We start from the raw sequence: 26,421 nt of genomic DNA on the forward strand, positions 1-26,421 counted from the left end.
ATCGCCTGTCAATACTTCTGCAGCCCATATTTTCTTGGTTGCCTTCGAAAATGTTGTGACGGTATTGTTCTTCAAGGTGGACCATGTACAGGACGTGTCTATTGCTCAAAATAAATGATCTTGCAAAACCCGGAGATTTGAGATGGGGTAAACCACGGGGTGCTGATTTCAGACGACCGTGTCGCAAGCAGTACATCTCTGTGTTTCGACGAATGATGCTCGGGTGGTTGGTGGCGTGGAGCGCTCTGCCTGCTTGGCGGCATGCTGCTGGGGGATCGTGCGCCCTGGGCCGACTTCGTAGGGAAATTGCGTAGACATTTGATGGCCAAACGAGTCGATGCGATCACCATCTAGGGACAAACACAACACGCATAGAGCTTCCAAGAGACTAAGGGATAAAGTCATCGAGTCATTCACGCAGGCCCTTGGCACTCATTAGCTTTTTCGCGTATTACCTGCTAACATTTGCTTTATAGCTTTATATAGGAACACCGAGTAAAAACACACTGACAGAGCAGCCGAACCCAGATCACCTCCCAGTCCTGGTGTAAAGGCGATCATGACCCCGAGCACCGCGGCTGTGCGGTCCGAGGTTTTTCCCCAGGGTATTCCGGCACGCTTTCTAGACGGATGTCGACACAATTCCTCCTGAAGCCGGCCCAGGACGCACCCCATCCCTTTATATCCCACTCATTTCTCTCTCTCCATCTGTCCCCACCTGCACAAGGTCATTCATAGCCACAGCTGCTTCGCGGTGCAGCTACACTCTTAAAAAAAAGGCGTACTATAACTCCCTTTTTTGTCACAGATACCACTCCCTTTTGGGGAGCCTCCTAACTCCCTTTTAGGGAGTGAGGTTACGCTCTATCCACCTACTGGAGAGTAATATTCCTGGAGAGTAATTCTGCCTGAGGCCTTGTGCCCACCCTGTTCTCAAAGGGGCTAGGCAACACTGAACCTGAACCTGAACCTGCTCTCCGGCAGGGAGTAAGCGAGTGATGTTACTCCTTTGAGGGAATGAGGAGACTCCTTTTTGGAGAGTAAATGTACGCTCCAAAAGGGAGTGATATGTATGTGGCAAAACAAAATGAGTCAAAGTACACCCTTTTCTTTTGGGAGCGTAGCACGAAATAAAAGTTGCTGTGACGTAACCCTGTCGAGAAAGCCTCGGGATACGAGAATTGGGCTTCCTCCTTTCTCTCTATTTCGAGATGGGGGTCGAAGCCAAGTGCAACCTTTGATCTACAAGCAGAGGCTAAACCCACACAAACGACTTCTTCATCTCCTTCTGCTTGTTGGTATCCCCTTGTGTCTTCTCCTTCTTTCACTCAACGACAGCACCAGGAGCACTTTTGTGTCAAAGGTTGAACGTCTGGGTGTTTGGAGTTCTCTCTCTTTGCCAAGGAACCACTCGTCTCTAACAAACCGACGAAAGAGGGCGCTCTCCACCCGGCCCAGTGTTTACATTCTGCCAATTTACTTAGTGCCGTGTCAGGCGGTCGCGAAAGTTTGCTCTGAGAGGAAAGGGAACGGTTCGGTGGTTCTCCTCCTTTTTTCGACAGTGAGAAAGGGCCTTATTTCCAGTTGGAGAGATACGAAGGAATATATTGGGTCACTTCTAAAATTTGGCCCCCTGGCACTTTCGTGATTGTAGGATGCAAGATATGTAAATACGAATGAAACTGCTCAAGGCCAAAGAGAGTTGAGCTTCGTTTAGCGATGTTGGTCCCTGCATGTCAGGTTTCAGATTCTGAGGATGGGTGCACCTTCTGTTGTTTGATATATGTGCCTTTGATCGGGTGGTCAGTTTCTGGCTTGCTACTTCTCGTTTGGGTAAGAGTAATTGGGGTTCTTTAAGAGGTAACTGCTCGTTGCAGTAATATGGTGTTCTTACGCGTCCGTAACAGGTATTTACGGTTTGTATTCAAAGGGTGTTGTATCACTTTGTTTATTATTATTATTATTATTATTATTATTATTATTATTATTCGTTATATCCTGGGCACAACTTTCACTGCAATGCGCTCTGCTAACTTCCGTTTCGGGCTCTGACGTCACAGGAGCGAGAGCCTCCTGCATTCCTATTGGGCCCGTAAGCATGTGACCCCTCCAGCGGCGTCAGAATGCATGTCACGCCACGTCGAGACTGGGAGGTACCCGGGTTCGAATCCCGGTGCCGGCTGTGCTGTCTGGGGTTTTTCCTGGGTTTTCCTCAGACGCTTTCAGACATATGTCGGCACAGTTCCCTTAGAAGTCGGCCCAGGACGCACATTCCCCCAGGGCGTGAGTCGTGACGTTGCCCACATACGTGAGGCCGACAACGGCAAGCCCTATCACCACCACCACCACCACCACCACCAGAATGCTCGAAATGTTCCGTGAATGGATTCCCAAACGTGAACACCTTTTTTTGTGTGTGTTTGTGTCGTAGAATAATTTGCCCTATATGATTCCACTGTACACCTGTATACTTCTAATGTAACATGTCTCATTCATGATTTCTTTCCTACAGGTTCGTCCGAGAGCGTAGCTACTCATTTTGGCCGGTGCGCGTCGCCCACCGTTGCCAGCTGGATGCGCATCCCTTGGAGAGGGACCTGCTGCATGAGGTACATTTCTGTCTTCTTTTCTTCGAGGGTAGCGACCTGTACGAAAAGTTGGGTCGGCATGCTGTGTCAAGCCAATGCAGATAACACATGCGTTGTGCACAGGCAACGCTCTGTATATAGCTAATTACAAGGTTACGGTACGAGATGTATGAACCGTGTTGTCAAAAGAATGCAAATGACGGCAAAGAGTCAAAAGCCAAGCGAGTCAAAGAGTCAAGCAGCCTTGCTGCTTTCTGTCGAGCCTATCCTCATCGTATGATTGAAATAAAATTTAGCGTCGCTTTGAATTGTGGGAGTTTACTAATACGAAAGAAACGAGTTACCTCCAAGCTGTTCAGATTTCTCTCCTACCGGTCCATTGTTCACGACGTGTCAAGCTCAGCGAAAGCGAAATGTGAAGGACAGAGCTCTGGTGAAGGATTATTCTTCGTTCCTCCTTCGATTTTCTGAACTCGTCTTAGACGAGTTCAGAAAATCCCAGTGCTCTTTGCGCACGCATTGCATTCTGGGCGCTTGCTGAGCGGGGGAACGAAGAATAATCCTTCACATTTCGCTTTCGCTGACCTTGACACGTCGTGAACAATGGACCGGTAGGGGAGAAATCGGAACAGTTTGGAGGCCACCCGTTTCTTTCGTATTAGTAAACTCCCACAGTTCAAAGCGACGCTAAGCACTCTGGGATTTGCTGAACTCGTCTGACGCTCGCTGATGTCGTTCGTAATTGAGGTGACTGAACTGCGGACCATCTAACCGGATGGAACTGTGTTACGTACCGTGTTGCGGTCCTATTCTTGAACGTTCCGGCAAAGCATTACGAAGTTGTGCAACAAACAGTGGCGTCGTGCTCCAGCGTCATAGGCAATTCCCATTGGTCCCGTAAGCACGTGGCATTTCACTCGGCTTCTCCTAACTGGTGGCGACGCTTGCCGTGACCGCGTGACGTCACAGCCGAATCGAGCCCGCAGCTCAACATTCATAATTCGATTCGGCGTCTCAATGAATTGGCTGTAACCTTAATGAACAAAAAAATGTTATTATCACTATAGTTATAGCTGGTTTATTAAATTGAAATATCAACTTAAGCGTAAGTCTGCATCCATGCACTTCATGCACCATTCCGTAGGGTTCCGTACCTCGAGTTCTTCACTCGGTACTGTTCAAGGTACTGTAAAGCACTAGAGCTGCAATCTGAGAAAATGTATCTATTCGATAGCCTGAACCCTCACTACTCTTACGTCACAATTTTCGTCACAATTGCGCTCTTAGTTTCTTAGAAATTTAAAATTGAAAATTACGGACAACACTGTGTCGAAGTCGCCACCAGCTGGGCAGATCGCTCGTCAAGTACGGCGGCAAAACTACATTACATGCGCATAACACTGTGTCTAAAACAAAAGAAGTCGGCTACGTCTCGGCTACGTAACCATCATGAACAGCAAACTAGTTGGGAACATAGATCACTGTTGCTCGACAAATTGGGGATCATTTCCCACCAGACGTCGCCCCGAGCTGTTTTACCGCAATTTTACAGGCAAATTAAAAATATTCTTTCGTTCCCGGTGACATGTATAATTTGTTGTGTTGGGTTTCCAAGCAACTAGCTGTTAAACTATACGCCTCCAATATAACCTGTCTGTGTGCTGCTTTACGGCGCTTACTGATCCCTGAGCGGGGGCTTAGAATAGTGGCACGCTAGCTCCTTCGCATAATGAATTAGCCTATCGACCTCGACAACTCCCGTCAACTGGAATGGGGCTCCAATCTGTTTTCGGGGATTGTCGTCGTGCTCGATATAGTAAATTGGCTCGCATGTATACTCCCGGGCCTCCTGCACAAAGCCGAACGAACGCGAAAGCCGATCTGATAAATTGGGGCCTCCGTCAGCTGTGAGAGAGTGAGTACGGCGTTTGGATCTATGTGAGGAAGTATTGCTCCCGTATTGATATTTTATATGGCGGTAGATTCGGTAAGACGGGAATAAAGGGGGATAAAAGGGGTATACGCAACTTAACCGGACGGTTGCGGCCCTAATGAAATTGCCTTCCTGGCATATGCTTCGGGTCTGCGTCAAAAGAGGATTATACGGGAATTGCGATACTTTTGTTCACAAACGTGATAGAAAACAGACACGTCTTTTCGCTTACACTATAGAGCGTGGAGAGAAGGAGACACGATGTAGTCCTCCTCTGCAGTGTATCCCTTTTAAGATAAAGACACGCGGTGCTATAGTGACGTATGAACAGGCGGTGAGCTATATAGGTTTAAAGGAGCACATTTAACGTGACTAGAAATACTCTCTCATCTGTCGAGCTTGTCTATCAGGAGCCACCATGCAAAATATTTTCGCTCTGTTGTGTATTAAAAAATGCGCAATCGAATTTACAATAAAAAAAAAAGTCTGAGAAAGCAGCCGCGGACGACCGACACGATCCTGGCGTGACGTAGGGAAGTCCCCGCGCTTTTTTTTCTTCTCCTTTCTTCTCGGCTCACGCGCCGCTTATACCCGCTTGAGCTGTTACCGCTCTCTACGTCACGAATCACGTGCCCAGGAACCACGTTACGTCACGCTCCTTCCCTGGTTCTCCGATACGCTGTTTTTAAGAGTAGATGATTTTTTAAAAGTGTGCCCGGGATAGTCTCGGTACATGAGAATACCATTGTGAGAACTTTGTACACGTCACTTTTACGAACCATTACAACTCTTCCTAAAAAAAAAAAAAAAAAAAAAAAACCTCCTCTCCCCCCTTCGCTATACATGGACGTAGAAGGTCGCGGCTTCAAATTGGAATGTTGGTTCACATTGACGCAAATGCTCACCTCTTCCACTGATGCGGCATAACTGGGAGGAGAATCCCTTTTTGAAATACTACGGGAATACTATTGTAACACGGCCAAAAGGAGGATCATCCTGCGTGAGCGTGACGCGCAATTTTGTGCTTTGCGCAACGTGGTTTAGAGCGGGAATGTATTTTAGGAAGGGACGTAAGGGGGAGATGAACTGGAGCGAGACCTTCCTTCGAGGATACTCGACCGTCAATGTGGAGCGTGTCATGCCTCAGTGACATAACACACATTTTCCCCCAACGTTTCGGTACTACGAGATATCATCAATGAATGTCGAGCTAAAGTGTATAACTAAAAGGGAAGGCCCCGAGCTGCCGACCGACTTTAAGATTCCAGTTATGTTCAACTGTAATTTGTAGCAAATGGAAAATTTAATCCATGTTTCCATCGTGGTTCACCAGATTCCGCTGCCGAGTCCTGAAAAAGAAAAAAAAAAGAAAAGGAGATATTTTTTTTTATTTCCGTGTAAGCGCCGCGAAGCAACTGTGACTATATGAGCGGCGTACAGACGTGGATAGATGGAGAGAGGACAGCAGGAAGGAGTGGGAGACAGGGGTTATTATGCGTCCTGGGCCGACTTCAAGGGGAACTGTGCCGACATTTGTCTCGAAAGTCTTCGGAAAACCCAGGGAAAACCTCAGACAACACAGCCGCGGTGACAGGATTCGAACCCGTGTCACCTCCCAGTCTCGGCGTGGAAGGCGATCACCCTAACCACATATGCCACGGGAGCTGGTGGAGAGAATGTGAAGACAGTGCCCCGTTAGTTGTTTGAGTCGTTTAGCGCACTCGACTGGCGATCGAAAGGTGCGTGGTTCGATCCCCGCCGCTGTCTGGCTTTTTTACGACGACTGTCATATCTCAATTGTCCATGTCCCTAGGCACTTTGAGGGTGTTCGCCTGTGTCAGCCTCACAACAGTTGCTTTCCGGCATTGCCCCGTACTTTTTGAGAGAAATGCGATAGACGAACTGCATGTTCAAACGTCTAGTTTCGGTTTGACAGTGAACTTTGCATGAGCTATCGGGCTTTTGAGGACGTCACCATCAGGTTGTGTGACTGAAGTAAAGGTGATGAGGACAGTTTTCAGATATGGTATAACGTATATAGTCAGTAATGTTTGTCTCTTAGGGACGTCGTGACAGCGAAAGCGCTGTCTGCTGTACTATAAGCATTGTGGCTGCTTCGGGGTGAGGTGGCCGCGGTTTAGATCAGGTTAGGTTCGTTTGTCACCCCGGGTGGTGGGTCTATGAGGCGGCAGGCGCTGGCTATAAAATGGGGTTAAAAACTAACTGCAAAGTTCATTTAGTATATATTTTTTCACCGTGTCTCTGAGAATCATAAGAAAGCAAGTCGTTTTATTAACTTCATTTTTGGGTTCGGAGTGTCGCTCTAAAACCTGATTGAAAGACTTTGAAAGAAATGACTTTCAGATATATAGTTCCTGGGCGAAATCCAAGCACGAGTCTTAGCGATCGACTGAAAAAGGCTGTCATGACTTCTTTCTCTTTTTTTTTCTTTTTTTGTGTGTGGGTTGTAAACAAAGCTCAATCCCCTCTTTTGCGGCTGTTCCATATATCACTTCTAGCTACCTACACGAATATGCAGTTCAGTATGCTAAGCACGTTGGCCCACATAATTGAAGAGCACGTACAGTGGGACGGAGAGACAAAGGAGCCAGTTATCTATAGCGCGCTTTTAATGACGCGCCGAGGAAGTGTTTCTTTGTTCCACCACCAGACGTTGCTATATCTGGATTGGCACCGAAATTGGCGCCATCTCGCTCTGTCCATTGATCCCTACTGCTCTGTTCTTACGCGCAGGCATTTCGAGTTCTGGTCATTTTCTTAGGCTGTGAGTTGTACTGGTTCACCATGAGCTGAGCAGCACTTCCAACTACCGAATGATAATCTAATCTAATATTTATTTGTGTGACTGCGCCCACGCACAGCGACATGGTTTCAACCAACGCAAATATTTATGTCACTAATCAACTAAGTGTTTCCTGCAACTTATTCATGCACTCGGGACGACGTCTAATGTAGGAAATACTCACGCGGTACAGTGTGCAATGGAAAAATGGTACGAAACGATAAACTGCACAAATAAATGTGCTAGAGTAGTTTTGTTTCGGTTTCTCCATAGATTAAGTTACTTGCGCCCAACCGATATACTCAATTTTCCTTGCGACCAATGAGCGGAGACTTCAGCAACGTTTTGGCCCACACATTCACAGGTTGGTTGTTCGAACACTACCGAAGACTGTAGCAGCTGGGTGGTATGGCACAGGTTGCTTAGACAGGTGGTCCACGCAGACTTGTGACTCAGCACGTGAAAGGTCATCTAGGATTGCGGAGCGATATTTAGACACATAGCGGCGCGAGATATTTTGCGTTATAGCGCCAGAACAGAGGTCTGGATACGCATGGGTGTCGTATTAAAATGTTCCAAAAATGTTTTTGATCTGAGAGTATGTACGAAATTTTGCCTATAACTTTATAATTTAAGTAGTGCGCTTCGCAACTTGAGTATCAAAGCGTGATCGTCTTTCCTGCACTTCCGTTACGTACCTAGAAAAATGAGTTGGGAAAACTAGTAATCTGGGACGTACGTTCAATGTGACTTTCGAAGAGCAATCGATCGAGACCAGAATCGTAAAAATCGGTCCAGTATTCACTGAAGAACAATTCAAAATTTGCCCTTTACAAAACACATGCGGCCACAAAAGTGGTTACCGTCTGCTGAGATTTCAGGGCACGTCAAACAACCCTCAGGGGGGCAAAATTAATCCGCGGACTGACCACTGCATGGCGTCGCTCTTCATCCTCGTTATGTCGCGCCGAAAAGCCACGAGTTATCACCAATATCATTAAAGGTACCGTAAAGCAAGAGACAGACAGGTTATGCTGGCGACGTAGTTTAACAGCTTGTTGCTTGCGAACCTAGCGCAACAAGTTAGACATGTTACAGGGAACGTTGAATATTATTAATTTGCTAGTAAAATTGCGGTAAAACTGTTCAGGGCGGCGTCTGGTTGGAAACAATCCCAAATTTGTCAAGCAACAGTGATCTATGGCTTGCTATGGCGACTGGCTTGCCGCTCATGATGACTACACAACCGACAAGTAGCCGACTTGTTTTGTTTTATACCCAGTGTTATGCGCATGCAATGTAGTTTTGCCGCCGTACTTGACGAGTTGGTGGCGACTTCGACACAATGTTGCCCGTAATTTTCAATTTTAATTTTCTAAAAAAAGCCATGAGTGTAGTTAGGACGAAAATTGTAACGTGAGAGTACTGAGGGCTCAGCCTATCGAATAGATAAATTTTCTGAGATTGCAGCTCTACTGCAGTACCATAAAAATTGCTCGTTCGAGAAGCACACCCGGTGAAGTTATCGGCCGGCCGTCACCCATCGCGCCAGTGGCGCCACGCGCATCTCGAGCGCAACGCGATAGCTATTTTGAGGCAGGTTTATTTGCGGCAGTCATCCAGCCCTGCGTGAATTGCACGCACGCCTCATGGACGGTAAAAATACGCACGCACGCTCGCCCGATCGCGAGCGTTCCGTGACTGCGATGTTCGTGATCGAGGCACCTGGGATCGGGGCACCTGTGCGTCGGTGGCCAGCATGGAATGTTCCCCCCTCGTACGAAAGGTTGTTACGGTGTGCTCTTCTGGTGGTCGCGGTTGTGGATTCGATTACGGGATTCGAGTACGGAATATTAGGGAGTTTCAGTAGATGGAGGAATTTAAGTTCCGAAAACAAGATAACCCAATCCTCTTATTCCTTTCAAGTAGCCGACATCAGATTATTGATATTTGATTGGACAGCTTCCTTTATCGTATCATTTTCGTAAGGTGTTTCCGATATTCTGGAACTTACTAATATCGGTCCCAGTGATCGATTGAAGACATAACTGTCTGTGACATTCGAATAACAGAAATAATACTGTAATAAGTAATATAATAGTAATAATAATCATATTGAACTCGTGATATGTAATAGAAATAATAAATATTGATAAGAATAACATAAATGAAAATATTTCCCAGCAAAAATGTGTAGTCGACAGCTGGGAATGATGTGCCGCTGAACAATATCTGAAACACTATCTACTGCACTATGCACTGAAACAATATCTACGACGAGTGCACGGTTGCTGCAAAATGCTTATCTATTTACGGCGAAGAAATGCTCTGTACTTTACTGCTATAGCTCCTTTAAGTTCGTGGTACCTCGTAGTCAAAAAGTAAAAGAACAGCGTCACAAAATAAACGAAGTATTAACTGCGCAAAAAAGGCGGCATACCGAAGACAGGTCGACAAATCTCTTCCTTCCCATAGGGGGCGTGCCACGAAACATGCAGAACGAATAGCCGAGACAAATCGAGACAAAGCTCGTGGAATCACATCGGAATGAACCGAAACAGTTGTATAGGAATGCAGTAGAGTGCCGTGCTGACTTATTGCTGCCATTGAGCGTTGGCACCGTCGTTTTTGTTTAAAGCCCAGTATATATGTATAAGATTTATGCGAAATATCCTTCGAGGAATCTATGTGCGAGGGAGGGCTGTCTCCGCCGCGTTCTTCTATCGAAACGCAATGAAACGATGCAGTCGAGATGTTTCGGCAGCTAGATATAAAGGACATGTACGTGTCACAGCTGGTATGGTGTGCGCGGTCCATTCGTTTTCTCTTAATGGAAGGATGGCGTCGCCGAGCTTTTGTGTCCGCCACCAGGGAGCTGGTCGAGCGCAATGATCTATCGTGTGCGCCCTCTTCGAAGCAGAATGACAGCCATGGTTTCTGTATGTTTATCCTTGGGACAAGCGAAAATGTCGTGCTTTGATGCGTTACGTGTCTGATGACTGCGCGCAAGTGTTTTGTTTATATATTCTGCTCTTTTTTTTCTTTTTTTTCGTTGAAAATGTTGATGCATGTGGTTCATTACGTCATGCACGCATTGTACTGTACTCGAGAGTATTCAAAAACAATTATTTGTCTACGCGTCTTAGTTAGCGAGATACAAACCCTTGAGGAAAAAAAAAACTTTTCTGACGTCAGAGAAACAGGTTCATGGGTCACTCCTATACTGATCCTGATCAGCACGAGACTTCTCGTGCGTTCGCAAGGGTTGCCAGATCTGGCTACTTTTTCGCCAGAATGGTTACTTTCTTGTCCTTGTGGCTACTAAATGTTTTAATTGGCTACTCGACTATTTTTGTATACTTTTGTTAAGACAACTTGGGCAAACTGTTTCAACTTCTTGCTTCTCAAAAGCAGGTATATATAATCAAATCGGGATAAAGAGGGAGTCCTCTAAAAAAATGGACTTGAGAAACGGACTGAGAACTGATGCTTTACGCTAAATTTTACAAGGCGAGTTCGTCGTTCCATCGCAACAGGGAGGATAACGACCCTCTTTCCATAAAAAAAAGTTGCTAAAAAAAGATTCAAAAACAGTCATTAGGGTCGAGAACAAGTTAGTTCGTTTGTCAATGTCACTAGTCAAAACGTGGAAAGTACAGTTGTTTTGGCATTATCCAGGGTCACTAAACATTCCTTATTACTGTGCGCGCGTTTCGCTGTGCTATATGTTTGCACCCTTCGTTGTCCTTGTCCCTGTGTTATGTAGTGTTTCTATAATAAAACAATTACACTCGTGGTACGAAGGCTACTTGGATTACTACTACCGGTTGCGCGTGGTTACTTTTTAGCACCTATAGATGGCTATATTTCGCGTTGGCGAGTTGTCAACCCTATAGAGGTCGCTGCACTGGCAGAAATGCATGGCGCGATATCGCAGCAGGATGAACCTAATCCTATATTTGCGGTGCCGATTTTCTGCACGACTATTGCCCCCTTTGCTGTAAATGAAGTATTTTACACACATCCACATCGCTATATAGTCGACGGCTTCAGGCTTGAGAAGGGTTGAGGATTGGGCTAGTTGGTAATGAGCCATCTGAACTGAGAGCGAAAGATACACGGACAAAGAACGGAGAAACAGACAGGACGGGCGCTAACTTCCAACTAGGTTTATTGAAGAAAATGAGTAAGAAAGCATAAACCCTTCACAGCACACGTGTCACATTCTGGGCGCACCGGTTCTGAGGAAGATCTTCCTCAGAACCGGTGTGCTCAGAACCGGTGCGCCCAGAATGTGACACGTGTGCTGTGAAGGGTTTATGCTTTCTTACTCATTTTCTTCAATAAACCTAGTTGGAAGTTAGCGCCCGTCCTGTCTGTTTCTCCGTTCTTTGTCCGTGTATCTTGCGCTCTCAGTTCAGATGGCTTCAGGCTCTTCATTTCGATGGCTCTGAGCCGAAGAACGCTTTTGACGCCCCCTATGTTTCTCAACATCGCATAATTCAGAGTCCTATTGGGGCGAGGGCGTTCACCTCCTCTTGTCGTAAATCTTGCGTAGACAGCCAAGAAACAATACCCCGATCACCTGGCTTTCACCCACTGTGTCACGTTCGCGTGCTTCGAGTAGGTGCCAAGTGTCTCCTTCTCTTTCTTGTTACTTTCACTCTTGGCACCCTCGTCGTGATGAAAATCGTGTGCGCTGTGAATGATACGATCTTGATAAAGATGTATAGTGGAAGATGTTTTTATTTTTATTTCTTAGTTTTGGTCTAACCCATCTTAGTGGATTAATTCGCATGTCACTCGCGAGGGGGCGCCACAGCGGATTTGTTGCCATAATCATAGTGTAGGTCCTGCGAAGTTTGGTTTCGGTTTTCATTTGCTGCCATATGGTATTTGGAAGACTATAGAAAGGCGAGAAAATAAACAAAATGCGGGTAAATACAATAAACCTTACATGAATAGTGCGAAATAAATGAACATGAACGCAAAAACATTAGAAACACCAAATGAACGGCGAATGCGATGAGGCTGGAGGGTCAGATTACGATCAGGATCCACATCGCGAATAAACCCTATACAGACAAAAAAAAATCTATTATGCAGATAAATGCAACACATCATGACATGCAGCCCGTCCAACACACAGCAACGTAACGACTATGTTTTTTTCTTGGAACTCGCATGGGACGTTAAATAAAGGAAGTAAGCCAATGGAGGGCGTGGTGCGGGTTACGCCTCGGATTATGACGTCACGCCGGCCACCATCCGCTTATGTTCCACAAATCCTCTCTGCGCGCACGACAAGGATGATTCTTTCCTCGTTTTTGTGTACTAAGTCTTATCGCACCTTTGTTTGACTTCGTGCATCTGGGACTTGGCTTGGCGTGGCGTGGTGGGTAAAATTCAACTGGCCATCGTAAAACTGACGTTTATTTATGTCCAAGCTGACATGCTATGGATACCACGCCCATCCTGGATTGACGTCCGTCGCGTTCTGCGCGGTACGTGTATTAATGTAATGAATTAGATGAGCCGCCAGAAGGGAGATAGGAAAAGGAAATTCGTACAAGTGCATCTACATATCACCTTCCATTCACACAATAGAAAAAAAAAATCCCGTAAAATCTGTCTTATTGGCGAAATATACGAGACACCCTGCAGGTCTTCGTTTATGTAAAGACCTCTCGTCAAGACGCTGTATTAATTCATCGGATGCGACTCAATGTGGCTTTTACAGCTCAGTGACGTTACCGCTTCCGATATGTTGACTCTCCAAGATGTCGTGGCTGCGGCGATCTGGAAGATCTAGAGGACATCCTTCTCCATTGCCCGCACTAACACCCTTTCAGTGTCTCTCTAAATCAGCTGGACTCTCGCCCTCTGACTGTGTTCAAAATTGCTAGCCCAATGACCAAACGCTCTGCCCATAAAAGCACTTCTAAAGCTTTTGTACACGCTATAGGACACCGTCCACCATGTGATGCAACTCATCATTCCATTTCACTATACACTAGCGCCAGCAATGGGGTAGAGTATCCCACCTGGCGACGAAACTCCCATTATCATTAAAAAACAAGAAAAAGTTGGGGGAAAAAAACCCTTGTCGGCACCGTCCGAGCCCGGTTCGTGCGGTTCTCGCTATATAAAAGCGCAGAGTGAAGACATCCAGCGCGCAGTTCCATAGGGGAAACGTGAGCAAGTGAGAGACCGTCAGCCAGAGCTTAATTGATTCAGCCGCACGGAGGAGGAATAAACCTATCACATTCCGCCCGGACAGGTGTGCTACACCTCCGAGCAGCCAAAGGCGGATGGTTTCCATCTCGCTGATCACGATCTTCATGCAGCGGAGGGCCGAGAGGTCGGTCGTGGCAAAAGCGTCTGGGTCTTGTCAGCGGGGCTGTCGACAGTCCATCTATATACATGGAAGTGGCACGCAGACACACCGTAGTAGAGAATAGGGACAATAAAGAATTATTTATTACGGAGACAAAACTATTTAAAGAGTTGCTTAGGAGGAATGAACAAGAGTACCGACATGGCCGTCTTCAGGACATCGGTGGGAGGAACTGAACGGGTCAGAGGATCAAACGTACAGAAGGTTGACGAAATGTTTCGCATTGAAGCTTATCCTGCAGAAAATGGACACTTTCCAATTTCTCATAATGTCTTCACATTAAAAACTGGCGCGACGCAAAGCAGCGGACGGGACACTCAGTCGCTCGAAAGGACGGATCGGCACACCTCTCTAGAGACCTGCATCCTTTTGACCGAATTCCTTCCCGCGAAAGAAATGCGCGCATTATCTCTAATATTCAGGCAGCGGTGCACTCGCTGGACTTGCGATTTATGGCCTGTGTCCAGCAATGCTACCGGCGGAAAGCGCAGACGTTGTCGGCGGAGTCCACTGAAAGACAGCCCCGCCCAGTAAAGAAGACGCAGTAAAATATAAACGACCGGTGCTCGGATACACAGGGTGATCCACCTGCGTTATGGGCGTTGCACTACGAGCGCCAGAATGGAAGGTGACGAGCTGTACGTTGCATGTGCGGAAGCGAGCCCATAACTTCGTTGCCGTAACCAGTATCATTTTGAAAAAAGTAATTGTATTTGTATCTGAGATAGTTGCAACTGTAAATTACTTTTTAAAATGTAAGTTGCCTGATGGGTGTCGTATACGGTCTCTATACATTTTGTTGTCGGAAATGTTACGACGTGTGTTTTCGTTTGGAAGCGTTGGTGATTGTGAACGGATTATTGAGAACTGTTCGTTCGCGTATTCGATATATTTGATTGATAATTGATCGATTAAGTGGTCGGTGTCGTTTTTTGCATGTCCTCTCTCTCTCTCTCTCTGCCCTTTTTAATTATCAGTTAGGCAAAATGAATTCATAGGCAGGCAACTATGGCATTGCTCATAGGCGGTGAGTTGCGCTTCTTCTGGCACTTCTCCTCGTAAAACGAGATTGCTGTGAGTTTTAGTGCATCGTATATACGCACGCTATCGCCTTTGCGTACGTAAGGAATAGGGTGGCGTGGTCCTGCGCACTGCGCGAAGCTCTCTCTATTTTGTGCACGTGAGCAGACTCACCAATGCTATCGTTTACATAAGTAAAGGCGATAGCGTACGACGCACTAAAACTCACTACTATATGATGAACGTGACATTCTGGCCTCGTGGTCTGAAAATAAACGACAAAAATCCAATGTCACCGTCACGCTTAACATGATCTGCGGTATATCATTCAGTCGTCGTTCCAGGTACCTTAGAACTCAGTCCTGGAACTCTCACATGGTTTGAACGTGTGACGATATATCGGTCGCTTATATTTGCGCTCTAGTAATTATAATTTCTTGACGCGTGAACAAGCTAGAAACCTGGCTGCGTCGCGCCAGCTGCTCTGCAAGGGGGCTTGTGTTGCAGGCTCTACTTTCGATTTATTGTTAACCGCGAGATGCCATCATATAGCTGCCGAGTTGCCGATGATTTCGTAAGAAGCGTCTCTGGTGAGGATGATTGTAGTAGTATACCTTGTCTATCATTGCGTTCCAGGTGAGGCTGTGTCATGCGGGCCGTCTCCTATTGGCCGGGGTCTTCCAGCCTTCAGCTCTGTGGATGACTGCTTCAGCACCGTCCGCTTCGCCTGCCTCGGGTAAGGGGGTATACGATGTCCTCATACCCTCGGTCCTATACTCCTGTTCAGTAAAGAATACCTCAATTGAATGATGGCAGTTGAAGAAAAGACACCTGGCAGTGGGGTTCGAACCAATACCCTCTGATTGCTACCCTCTCTTCAAGGTACCGAGCCACGCTGGGAAATCACGGGAACACGCACTCACCCTCAACACTTTCTCTCTTACATTGTTGCCAGTCATTCCCACATTCACACAGACGAGCACACGCTTTCTCGTGTAACGTTGTAGTAGATGAGGCGCAATTAGACATAGGACAAACAAGCACAAGCCTTTTCTGGCATCCTACCACTGACGTATGCAACTGGGCGTTGTGTGGCTTGTGCGCGTTGGTCCTTCTATGTTTAATTGCCTCATCCACTACAACGTTAAATAATACGTGTTATCTGGCAATGCGGAGAACGGCACAGGGCGTCTGCTCGGGGAACCGTAGCACGAGTGTTTACGTAGCGGCGAAACGTAGCACGCGATGAGGGCTCGACTGGAAGCGCATCAGGAAAAAGAAATCGGTAATTTTCGTGGTGGTTAGCCCTACTCACTAGCGTTCGTGGTTGGTAGCTCCAAGGTCACGTTAAATGCTCGAATCCAACACACAGACAGTGCTACTTCACACCCTTTGGATTTTTCGACAATCTCTTCAGACAGATGTCGCCACATTTGTCCTTGATGTAGGTCCTGGGCGCATATTTTACCCGGGCTCTCTCCCACTCCTTGATGTTGTCTGTACATCTGTCCATCGTACATAATAGATTCGATCTCTGCTGCTCCTGCTGTATTTTGTACGGAGCGGAAGAAAAAGCGTGCTTTATCCTGGGTAACCTATTACGCACCCTGCCAATACCCTGTCACACGGGCAGTGTTGAATGACCATCGAAACCAATGGCCATTGAACATGCGCGTAGCGCTACCTAGCGTGTAACGTGTCAACTTCTCAAAGAGCATTGCATCCAATGCTCCCTGACAGGATGACACGTTGCACGCTTGGTGGCGGTACGCGCACGTTTATAGTATAGAGTCACTGTACCGGGGGAAGAGTACCGCAACCGCTCCGCGTCGTCTGCTCCGGCAGCCATATTGCTTCCAAGCCGCCGCGGATCGCGTGTTGGGATAGCTGTAATCAGTGTTACATCGCGTTGATTTCGCGGCTGTGCACAAAACATTTTGTGACTTCCTGTGGTGGGACTCGGCTAATACTTAATGAAACAGGGCACAAGCGTCAGTACAGTATCGTTTGTTGTATTCTGTAGCTAACAGACGAATTATGTTGGCGCGTGTTGGCCTCTAAAAGGCATCGTCGAGTCTCGTTTCCGCTCCATAGACCAGTTTTTTTTCCCTTTTAGTTCGCTTCTTTTGTGGACATAAAACTATAGTGCTCATTGAGCTCGTATAGCTTCAGGTTGACATAAATAACCTGCACCAGTCTTATTCTCATCTCTTCGCAATTAAATTTCTATTTCAAACGTTCAATGGCTATGTGCATGCCAACGTTTTTTCACGCGCATGTAAAGTGCTGTGGATTGTTCTTTCAATCCCCCGCTCCAACGCAATCAGTTGATCTTCCATGAGGAGTAGACCGTGAGCTTCAAGTCACTAGATTCCGTCTCAGCCTTTGCTCGTTTCTTTTAAGACTGCGACCTCGTCGAGGGGACCATCACATGACTTGTCTGCAGGTTTTTCCTGTGCATAATCCTCGATGCTCTGGTTTGTGACGGTGTTGTCTTCCTCTGTAAAGTTCATTCACTCACAATTACAGCTCAAAATTTAAGAATGTTTTCATAACTTTCAATATTTAGGAATAGTTTTCATAAGTCTCAATAGTCCTCATAGTGCATATCTACATATATTTCGACGCATTACCATCCTCCACTGCCCCTTGATCAATATTTAGGAACGGTTTTATTAAGTTTCAATAATTTTCATAGTGCATATCTACATATATCTCGACGCATTACTATCCTCCACTGCCCCTTGATCTTACACTATGTTGTCATCAACTTCAGTGTGCAAGTCTTTTGGTGACTCCTCGGAGAACTCTGTGTGCGAAAAACGGGGGATAGGAGCCTTCCTCAGCTTCGTAGGTGTCCGGTATGCAAAACTGCTTCGGACTGCCGTCCACTTCAACTTCTTTCGAATCTCCTTGTCCTCGAAGTCGTCGCGTGTGAAGTGGTCCTGACAGTGACGTTTTGTTAGCACCGCAGGACAGGGAATGCAATGGGAAGATCCAACAAGCACTACTTTGATACGCCCGGCTGTTCTTCGCACAGTTGGACTGTTGTTCAATACTGTGTGCAAAGGTTCTGCAATGAAAAATAAACACGCCACGAAATTTACCTCGCTCGAGCGTGTGTTATTCGTAGGCGCGAAGTTCTTCCGGCAGGTTTTGTGCCTACGCGTTTCGTCACTTTTGCCCGTCGGAATGTAGAAAAATGCTTTCCCTGACTCTGTCCCGTTGCAGCACAACATCCAGACATGGTTGTTCGTAATTCCTCAGCTCTCTGAGATACATTACACGTACAAAAAACCAAGAGCGGCACACGAACGTACGCGCACATGCGTCCCAGCTATTGCATTCCCCGTAGTCCCGGCGGGAGGTTGGAAGCAAAGAGGAGGAAAACGTACCACGTGACGCGCCTCGGCGAATGAGCAAGGCGGCGGCACGGGGAAAGCGAATGCGATACTCTTCCCCCAGGTACAGTGACTCTAGTTTATAGGCCATTGGTTTGAATGACCATTGGAGACTGCCCTGTGTGACAGGATATTTCCTCCGAAAAATGGAAATTGTTTGGACGTTATTCTTTTTCCTTTTTTGTCGGATCTTATAGATTCCCCGTCATCCTCTTTGTGAAAGCTACCACTCCGTTTAACCTGGGCCTAGCGACCGCAGACTCTGGACCCAGTTTCATTTTCCTGGAACCAGGCAACGGCCCTTGTCCTATTTGCGATGCTTCCCTAGAATATATCTCGCCGAATGGAGATTCTGCCTATTCGGGAACACTTCGTTCGAGTAATTCGCTTTAATCAGATTTTCGAAATGACTCTCCTCCTATATAGGGAGAGGAGGAGCGATTACTGTTGCGATCCGTCGTTTCCCCAAAGGCTCCATTAGGCACACATTTCGCGCTGATGGCGACAATATTTTCCAATTACACGCGGCGCTGTGAGATATGCATACTGTCGTGATAGCAATATGGGAAGCTTAGCGGATTAGCTACTAACTTGGTACGATCGTGTTTTCCTTATGTAATAATGCAGCTGGATATTTTTTCCTGGTCACTTTTGTAATTGAGTGAAAGAGAAATGCGGAGTACATAGCTAGCATGGAGATCAGAAACAGATAGAGAGATAGGGGAAGATTACTTCCATCATAAATATAGAGAGCTTTTTCTGCACGAAATGAAAGAAATGTCACTTTTTGAAGCAAACGTCGCTGTCTTCAGGCCTTCGCACAACCACTGCCTCAGCCAATATTCAGCCAATATTCGGCCAATATTGGCTGGATATCGGCAGAACTGGTTCAGTATTGGACAACTATATAGGACTAGCATTGCTTGGGCCAATATGTTGTGCGGCTTGGGACAAGTGGACGCATTTTTGATTCGTCAACAACGCGAAGCGACTACAGCTATGGCGTGGGCATTCGGAAAAAGGAAAACAGAAAGCAGTTAGAAGCAAGGGCTGGGTTAGCATTCGTCCTGGGCCGACTTCAGTGTGGATTGCACCGGTATTCATCTGGAAAATGTGCCGAAAAAACGAAGGAAAACCCGAGACAGCGCACCCGATGTGAGATTTCGAACTCATCACCTCCCAGTCTCGTTGCTGTGTCCGTGCGGCCGTGCCTTTAGTAAAAAAAAGAAAAGTCGTGTACCGTTTTCATTTTCACTTTCACGCAAAGAACATTAATAAACGTCATGTCTGCATCTAAGCACACGGCCGCATCGTTCTTTGCCGGTAGCAGCCACGCTTTCCTTACACTCCCTTAATCATTTCGACTCACATTCTCCGGTGCGAATGCTAAAAAGCATTTAAACGCGCAAGAAGACGTACGACTTTAAACGTGTGCGCTGTCAAAGAAAGGGTTGTACGATATGAAAAAGCTTCCCCGCTCGCATATATTAAATGTATTCAAAAGAAGACGCGTTTTTCTTCTCCTTCTTCTTCTTCTTTCTTGTTTTTTTGTTATATTTCAAAAGCATCGACGTTACGAAAAATATGTACGGATCCATAACGGACCAGGAAATCGTTTTCTTCGCGAAGCTTCGACTGACGCCGTTTCTCTGCATTTCATATTGTTCTTCTTCTTTTTTTTTTTTGAAAAATGTTCCCTTTTAAACTCATTTCTTTCACGAACATCGCGCTTACTTGTCTCGCGCGCGCTGGGCACGGCATACTTTTCCATTTGGAAGCGACGTGTTATGCAGATTTCGGTTTTCGCAGCCTTCATGGTGGTTGGATTGCACGCGCGGAGCGGAAGCGCGTTTTTCTCGTTTTGCGTTATGTGTCGCGTTGCTTTGGGTCACGCGTTGATGATGATGTCGTACGGCTTCTTCCTCAGGGCTGGGAATTGGTGTCTTTTTTGTGTTTGCGCGCGCGTTGGGGGAACTGTTGTGCGTGCGTGCGGTAGTGGTGTCTGCCTTTCGGCAACAAATTGCGGGAGGCTGGAATACTGTGAGCGGAAACTGTGAGCGTGTAAAATCGTAAACAGGAACCGGGGGTGGGTAACAACCTGTGTGGGGTACCCAGGAAGTTGGAACGCGATGTGTAGCGTAACGGTTGTAACCGAGCACTTTCGGAGCAAACGTTGCGGTAACTATAGCGTACGAGACACAGGAGGACGCATGAGTGACATTGCCCAGTTGCATGATTTCAATTAAACAATGTCAGTTAATAAAAAAAGCGATACGTATCGTAATGGCGATAGCGTACGATATGCACTAAAGCTCTATCTCTAAAACTCTAAACGCACAGAAACTCTAAAACTAAAAATGTATCTACATCGTGCGACGTCCGGTCAGGGAATAAATGTATACCGTTACACTAGCTGCCGCCTTCTCGTCAACACCAGCGTCATGACAGAGTGAATACGACATTCTCTCGATTGGTGTAGTACATCTGAGGTTATGCTGGAGACTGGAAGGTGGCAAGTTCGAATCCTACCAACCGGCAGTGCTGTCTCGGGTTTTCCCAGTGTTTTTACAGGAGATCGCCGTGTCCGTGGAACAAAAACGCCCTCGCCTCTCCGCGCCGGAGAGGAGGAAAACAGAGTGGCAGGTGCGCGCGCAGGTGTAGAAGGGGTAAGCGGCGCGAGAGAGCAGCAGCTGCGTGCGGGCGGGGCGGGGCGGGGCGGAGCAGGGAAATCAAGAGGAAGCTCACATTAGGGAGTTTTAGCTCGTCGGAAGCGTTCCAGGGAAACAAACTAAAAACCAAAAGGAAGCTTTCGAGTCCAAGATCAACAACGTGATGCCAGCCACATGAAAGGAATCGGGTGCTTGGCGTACCATATTTTCGGAATCGTTATCGTAAATGCCTTCCAATCTGCTAAATCTCTTGTAATCCTTTTAATCCTTCTAAACCTCCCTACTGTACTGGCGCCGCGATAAGTAAACAAACCAGGGTGAGGCGTGTGACGCCACAGGGACACTGGCGCCCCAGACGCATGTTTTTCGCATTACCTTGATTCCTTAACGCTTGTGCCATTGCGATAATTACAAGTTGAACGTGATGAGCTGCAGAAGTGTCGAAACGGGGGGAACTACATGCGAGAACCACAGAACACACTAAAAGGACATCAGACCGAGGGAATATTATAGCGAGACATAGTGGCAAGCTCTCCGTAGTGAGAACACGAAAAATGTGCTCTCTACCGACGTCCCTTGAAGTCACCATTCGCGCCGCGACTTCGCGTTGAGCGTCAACAAGTAGGAACTAGGTATTCGAGGGCTCCTACCGACGCCGACCTGACCACGTTTCACGTTTGCTCGGCGTGTCTACGTTCACTGCGCGCCGGCAAGGTTCCGGCACCCGCAACGTGCCAAGGCTATGTCTATCCGCCCATGCCGACCGATTTGCCGGAGCTCGACTTGCTGAGTGAAAGACTGGTCTCTCCGTGAATGCCGTTGATGCAGATCAGGCGCCTCGATCATGCCCTCGTGCACGGCGGAGGTGAATACAGTATTACGCGATCAGCTTTTATAACCTGGAAGGAGAGATAAGATGCAGGTTAGCTTGTTGTACAGCTTGAGACGAAAGTTTACGGAACACCTAGCTGTCGCATTTCTCCATTGGAGCGACACCCTAGCGGCAAACAGGATCAGACACACATACACAGGGATGGACGGAATAGGCGGTCACCCGTTTCTTATTCGATCTCTTCCTGATAACTAGCAGAGGGCTGCTCCGATGAAGACATACGCCAGTGTCGTGTTCCGTAAACTTTTGTCCCAACATGATGGAAAGGAACTCAGAGACAAGGAAAAGACGTACGAAGAGACGCTGTTGTCCTGTGGACGTCTCATCCTTGTCCCGGGGCGCCCTTCCAACAATTAATAACCTTTCTGCAAACATTTTACAAACAAATTTGCAGACTGTCACGGAAAGTATGTCGCGACATTTAGCGGCAATGCCAAACGTTTCATCAGCGTCAGGAAAAGTCACTAACAGGTGCCGCTGAAAATCGCAACACCGGCTTCCGGGATCATCTGCATTTTTTTGCGTATTTTCTAGATGCATGTCGGCGCAGTTTCCCCTGAAGTCGGCCCAGGACGCATACTAACTCCTTACCTTTCCCCACTCCTTCCCGCTGTCGTCTCTCCATCACCTCTACGTCTCCATGCAGCGCTAATAGTCACACTTGCTTCTCTGTGCTAATAGAGAATCATGATTCTCTTGAATATACAGCGAGCCTGGCTCCGATGGACGAGGAGTCGCGCTCGCCTTCTACGCAAACCCAGGCACACCCAGACACATTTACTGAGAGAGCGACCAGAGATTTTGATCTTTTGATCGATCGAACGCCGTATAATGATTTGAACGATGATCCACCGTTACAGCCGGAAGATTCACCGTCTTTCGTTTGTCCACTCGATAGGGACCGTTTCTTTTTTTTTTTTTTCTCTCTCTCTCTCTCTCGTGGGTTAGAGTCGATGACTGCCGCTTCGGACGTTAGCAATCGGCAGCTTCCATCGTCTTTACGACGTGAAGACTGTCTCACATAGTCTTTCTACTTGTCTTTTTTTTTTTTTTGCTAGATCCTTTCCTCCCTTTCGCTACGCCTACGTGAAACATACTTAAATAGGTATTGTTCACTCTCGAAGGATTAATTCGTAGATTTTTGTTGCCGTGGAGTACTGCTGATTGATTATGAAACAGAAAAAAAAAAAGGAGAAAATTGGCTCCACATACATGGAGACCAATTACTTCATGGCACATAGACTCTACGGGTGTACGTATACACTTGACGTATAGCACAAAAGAAAAACACGGCGAAAATGATGAAGGGGGAAAGGAGAAGAAAAGATAAATATGACAGGAAGAAACAAGCAAACAAACAAGAAACAAAGACCCATGGGGGGGGGGAAAGCGTAGGCTCCCATCAAACAGTCACAAAACCCCGCCAAAATTGTTTCAGAAACAGTTTCAACCCAACAGTCACAACACAGACAATGCTGTCACAGTAACAGCTGCAAACTGCGCCAAAATTGTTTCATTTCCTAATCTAGAAGAATCACTGAATTTCAATTTTCGCAGACTTGCGCGATATAATTTATTAGAGGCATTATAAATCATTCCCACGCAGAGAGACGTCGCGCGTACGTTCCCGTTAGCCGAATGAGGTCCCTTGTGGTAAGTCATCGGGAAGTAGATGCCAGCGTAGCGTAATTGCTTAACGCACTCGACGGTCAATCGAGAGGTGCGTGATTTGAGTCCCCGCCGCTAAAACATACTTTTTCTTAGCTTATTCCAGTAACATCCGATGCGTCAGTGGCATCCAATTTTTGTACTTCTCAATTTTTTTTTTTTTTTTTGCCAAAGGAGTTTAACCCGAAAAAGCCGGAGGCCCTTTTTATATGTGCCGGCTGTACGAGATAAGCTCGCGGTAGTAGTTAAGGCAATGACTATAAAATGATGGAAGCGACCGCAAAGTCAGTCGATAAACCCCGCAGTCGTTAAAGTTTCCGAGAACCCGTTCGAAATGTAATGAAGCGTTCCCTGATATTCCTGATACACCTCCTCTTTAGAGTTCGTCTTCCGATATAAATGTAGAATCGATCATGGGAAGGGGGACTTGGAAAGCTCACCGTGTATATCCCGCCACAGTTAGGGGGTCGTCAGAATATGAGGGTCATCAGCGGTAACGGGACAAAACCTTTCAGAAGTCGGAGAATCCTCCGCCATGGGGCGAGAAAATAAAGAAGCGAGAGATGACGAGTCATTCATTGATCCGGTTGTCTCCCTGCATATTTGGAAACTGTTCAGTGTATCAAACCAGATGGATCTGACAGGGTACAAACATACGTAAGCAAATAATGCATTCTCTCAAGAGCCTTCATGACTATACTGTGATTGCTAAATATTACTTTTGTTTTATAGGGACTTTAAGGAGATGCAAGATCGTTCTCGATCTGCACGTACTAACCTTCCAACCTAGGATAAGAACCGAGTACGGTAGATATCAAAGATGGTACTACGTACCAAAAATGTTTAATGAAATACCTAGGCACGTACTTAGGGGGAAAAAAATGTGGTGCGAGGAAACTAATCAGAAAGTGGTTGTTTCTGAAAGGTTGAAGAGTATGGGCACGCCACTAATAACACGTGTACGCTGCATTTTCCATCTTGTATTAAATTATTGAACTTGTATTGTAATGAACTGTGACTGTGTATTGGCATTAATTGTACCGTCCCTTGTGACACATATTACTGTAATGGGATCTTTCTTTTGTTCCTTACTTGCTCTGTTTCTTTTTTGTTTCTTTTTTTTTTTCCTTCAAGGCTATGTAACGGCGTAAATGCTGGTAACAGTGACTGTCTGCCATCTAGCAAGGACGGCCCACATGCCAAAAGGCATAGGCTATCCTGTATTCTTTTAAATGTATGAAACCAGTACAATATAGTTATTATTATTATTATTATTATTATTATTATTATTATTATTATCCTTTTAAATCAACCTTTTAAATTTACTGTACCTTTTTCCTTTACGAAATACGGATTTTGCCGAAGAATGTGTTATGTTCCACGTCTGTTTAACCAACTCACTCCCGTATTTTTGCTAATCGATTCAAGGTTCAGGCTGAAAAAACAATTACGTAAGCTGTATTATTGCCAGTAGTGTATCAAGAGAATTGCTTTCTTTACGGCCTGTTTAAGCTCCCCATGAATTATTCCGTGAATGTCGCTAGACTGCCTCAGGCCCAGTGTCACAAGCCTTTCGGCTTAGACCGGCCTGCAGTAGTTTGCAATTGTATATAGAGTGGGAAAAATAAAATTATTATTATTATTATTATTACTATTATTATTTATGTGAGTGAGTTAAAACACCGTAATTCAATGTGATTGCGGGTTCGAATCCGGTGGAGGATGCCAGCAACAGGACGGACTGTGTTTTCCGGGAGACTTTCCAGGCGAAGGTCGGCACGGTTCGCCCTGAATTCGGTCCAGGACGGCAGACTTAACCCACTCCCTCCTGCTGTCCACATCTTCACGCCGCTCATGGTCATAGCTGCTTCGCGGGGCTGACAGGGAATTTTTGTTTGTCCGTGTTGCATCCAGTGATGGGAAGTACTTGAAGTATCAAGTACTCAAGTACTACTTTAGTACGTTTCTCAGTACTTGCGCTTTACTTAAAGTGCATTTAAATTTGTGTACTTTGTACTGTTTTTTAAGTACTTTTTTTTGTACTTTCCTTTCAAGTACTAAGTACTCGATTGGAAAAACAATCGCAAAACTTGGTCGCAAAATGACTACTTTCAGTTCATAGTAATGAATCGGCTGTAAACTATCCACTTTTTCTAACTAGCACTCGGCAAACACGCTTGCTAGAAGCTTTTTAAAGATAGCAGTCGAAACATAATTATCTCACCTTTTATCACTACCAAGCGTTACAACGTCCAGCGATACAGCCTAAATTTGTAACGTACTCGATGAGTGCTTTAAAGTACTTTGCCAAGGACTTTGTACTTTACTTTAAGTACATTTGTAGTATGGTACGTTGTACTGTACTTAAAGTACAACAGGTGCTAGGTACTTGCTACTTTACCTTAAGTACAGTTTTGAGGTACTTTGCCCATCACTGGCTGCATCGTTATGCTGCAGAGAATGTTGGTTCATCGTCGGTTTTTCACAGAATTTCGCTTCGCTTGACGTTCTAAGAAAGCAGCCGTCCTTGTCCAACGGTCATGCCGGTCGTCGCCGAGCTCTTGCCGAGAGACATGCTCGGAACAACCTGTTCGCGCGCTTCGTACTGTTATCTTGTTCTTTATTATTATTTATTTATTTATTTTTTTAATGCCACAAGTGCGCCGTGGGAACGACGTGAGGTCTCTGCTGGTGTGCGCGAGTTATCTGCCCAGTTTCGGTCGTGTTGCTAAATTAAATGCGATCCAGAAAACCGGAGGGGTCGTCGACATGACGCGAATGGTCCAAATGAGTTTTCTGGAACTGGTTGTTGACACCGCAACAAACAAACAAACAAACATACTTTTTGAATGCGGGAAAAAAAGTCATTATGTGAGGGGACGAACGCCATAGTGGCCGAGGTCAAACGTGTAATTCAATGACTCGGGACGCGCGGAGGCTGAGAAAAAAAAAAGTGCTATAGGCAGAAAAGCAACGCCAACCTGAGATATTCGTGAGATAGTGGGCACGATAATGGCGTCCGGGTGCTTGAACTATACTCACGCAACTTT

The 26,421-nt window shown here is 46.2% G+C and overlaps 1 protein-coding gene across 4 annotated transcripts in view; it reads left to right on the forward strand.

Annotated features, from left to right (window-relative positions):
• The window catches only part of LOC135367305 (tyrosine-protein phosphatase non-receptor type 4-like), a 128,564-nt gene that overhangs the window by 23,522 nt on the left and 78,621 nt on the right, over positions 1 to 26,421 (forward strand). For 3 of the 4 annotated variants that reach the window (XM_064600510.1, XM_064600513.1, XM_064600512.1), the window contains exons 2-3: positions 2,513 to 2,609; positions 15,378 to 15,477. The gene's annotated coding sequence lies outside the window, so the exon portion shown is untranslated. Of the gene's footprint in view, positions 1 to 2,347; positions 2,610 to 15,377; positions 15,478 to 26,421 lie in introns of those variants that run through there. The other variant, XM_064600511.1, reaches the window with a different exon arrangement.

Source organism: Ornithodoros turicata, chromosome 8 (genome assembly GCF_037126465.1).
Source record: "Ornithodoros turicata isolate Travis chromosome 8, ASM3712646v1, whole genome shotgun sequence".
In the NCBI taxonomy this organism is placed as follows: Eukaryota; Metazoa; Arthropoda; class Arachnida; order Ixodida; family Argasidae; genus Ornithodoros; species Ornithodoros turicata.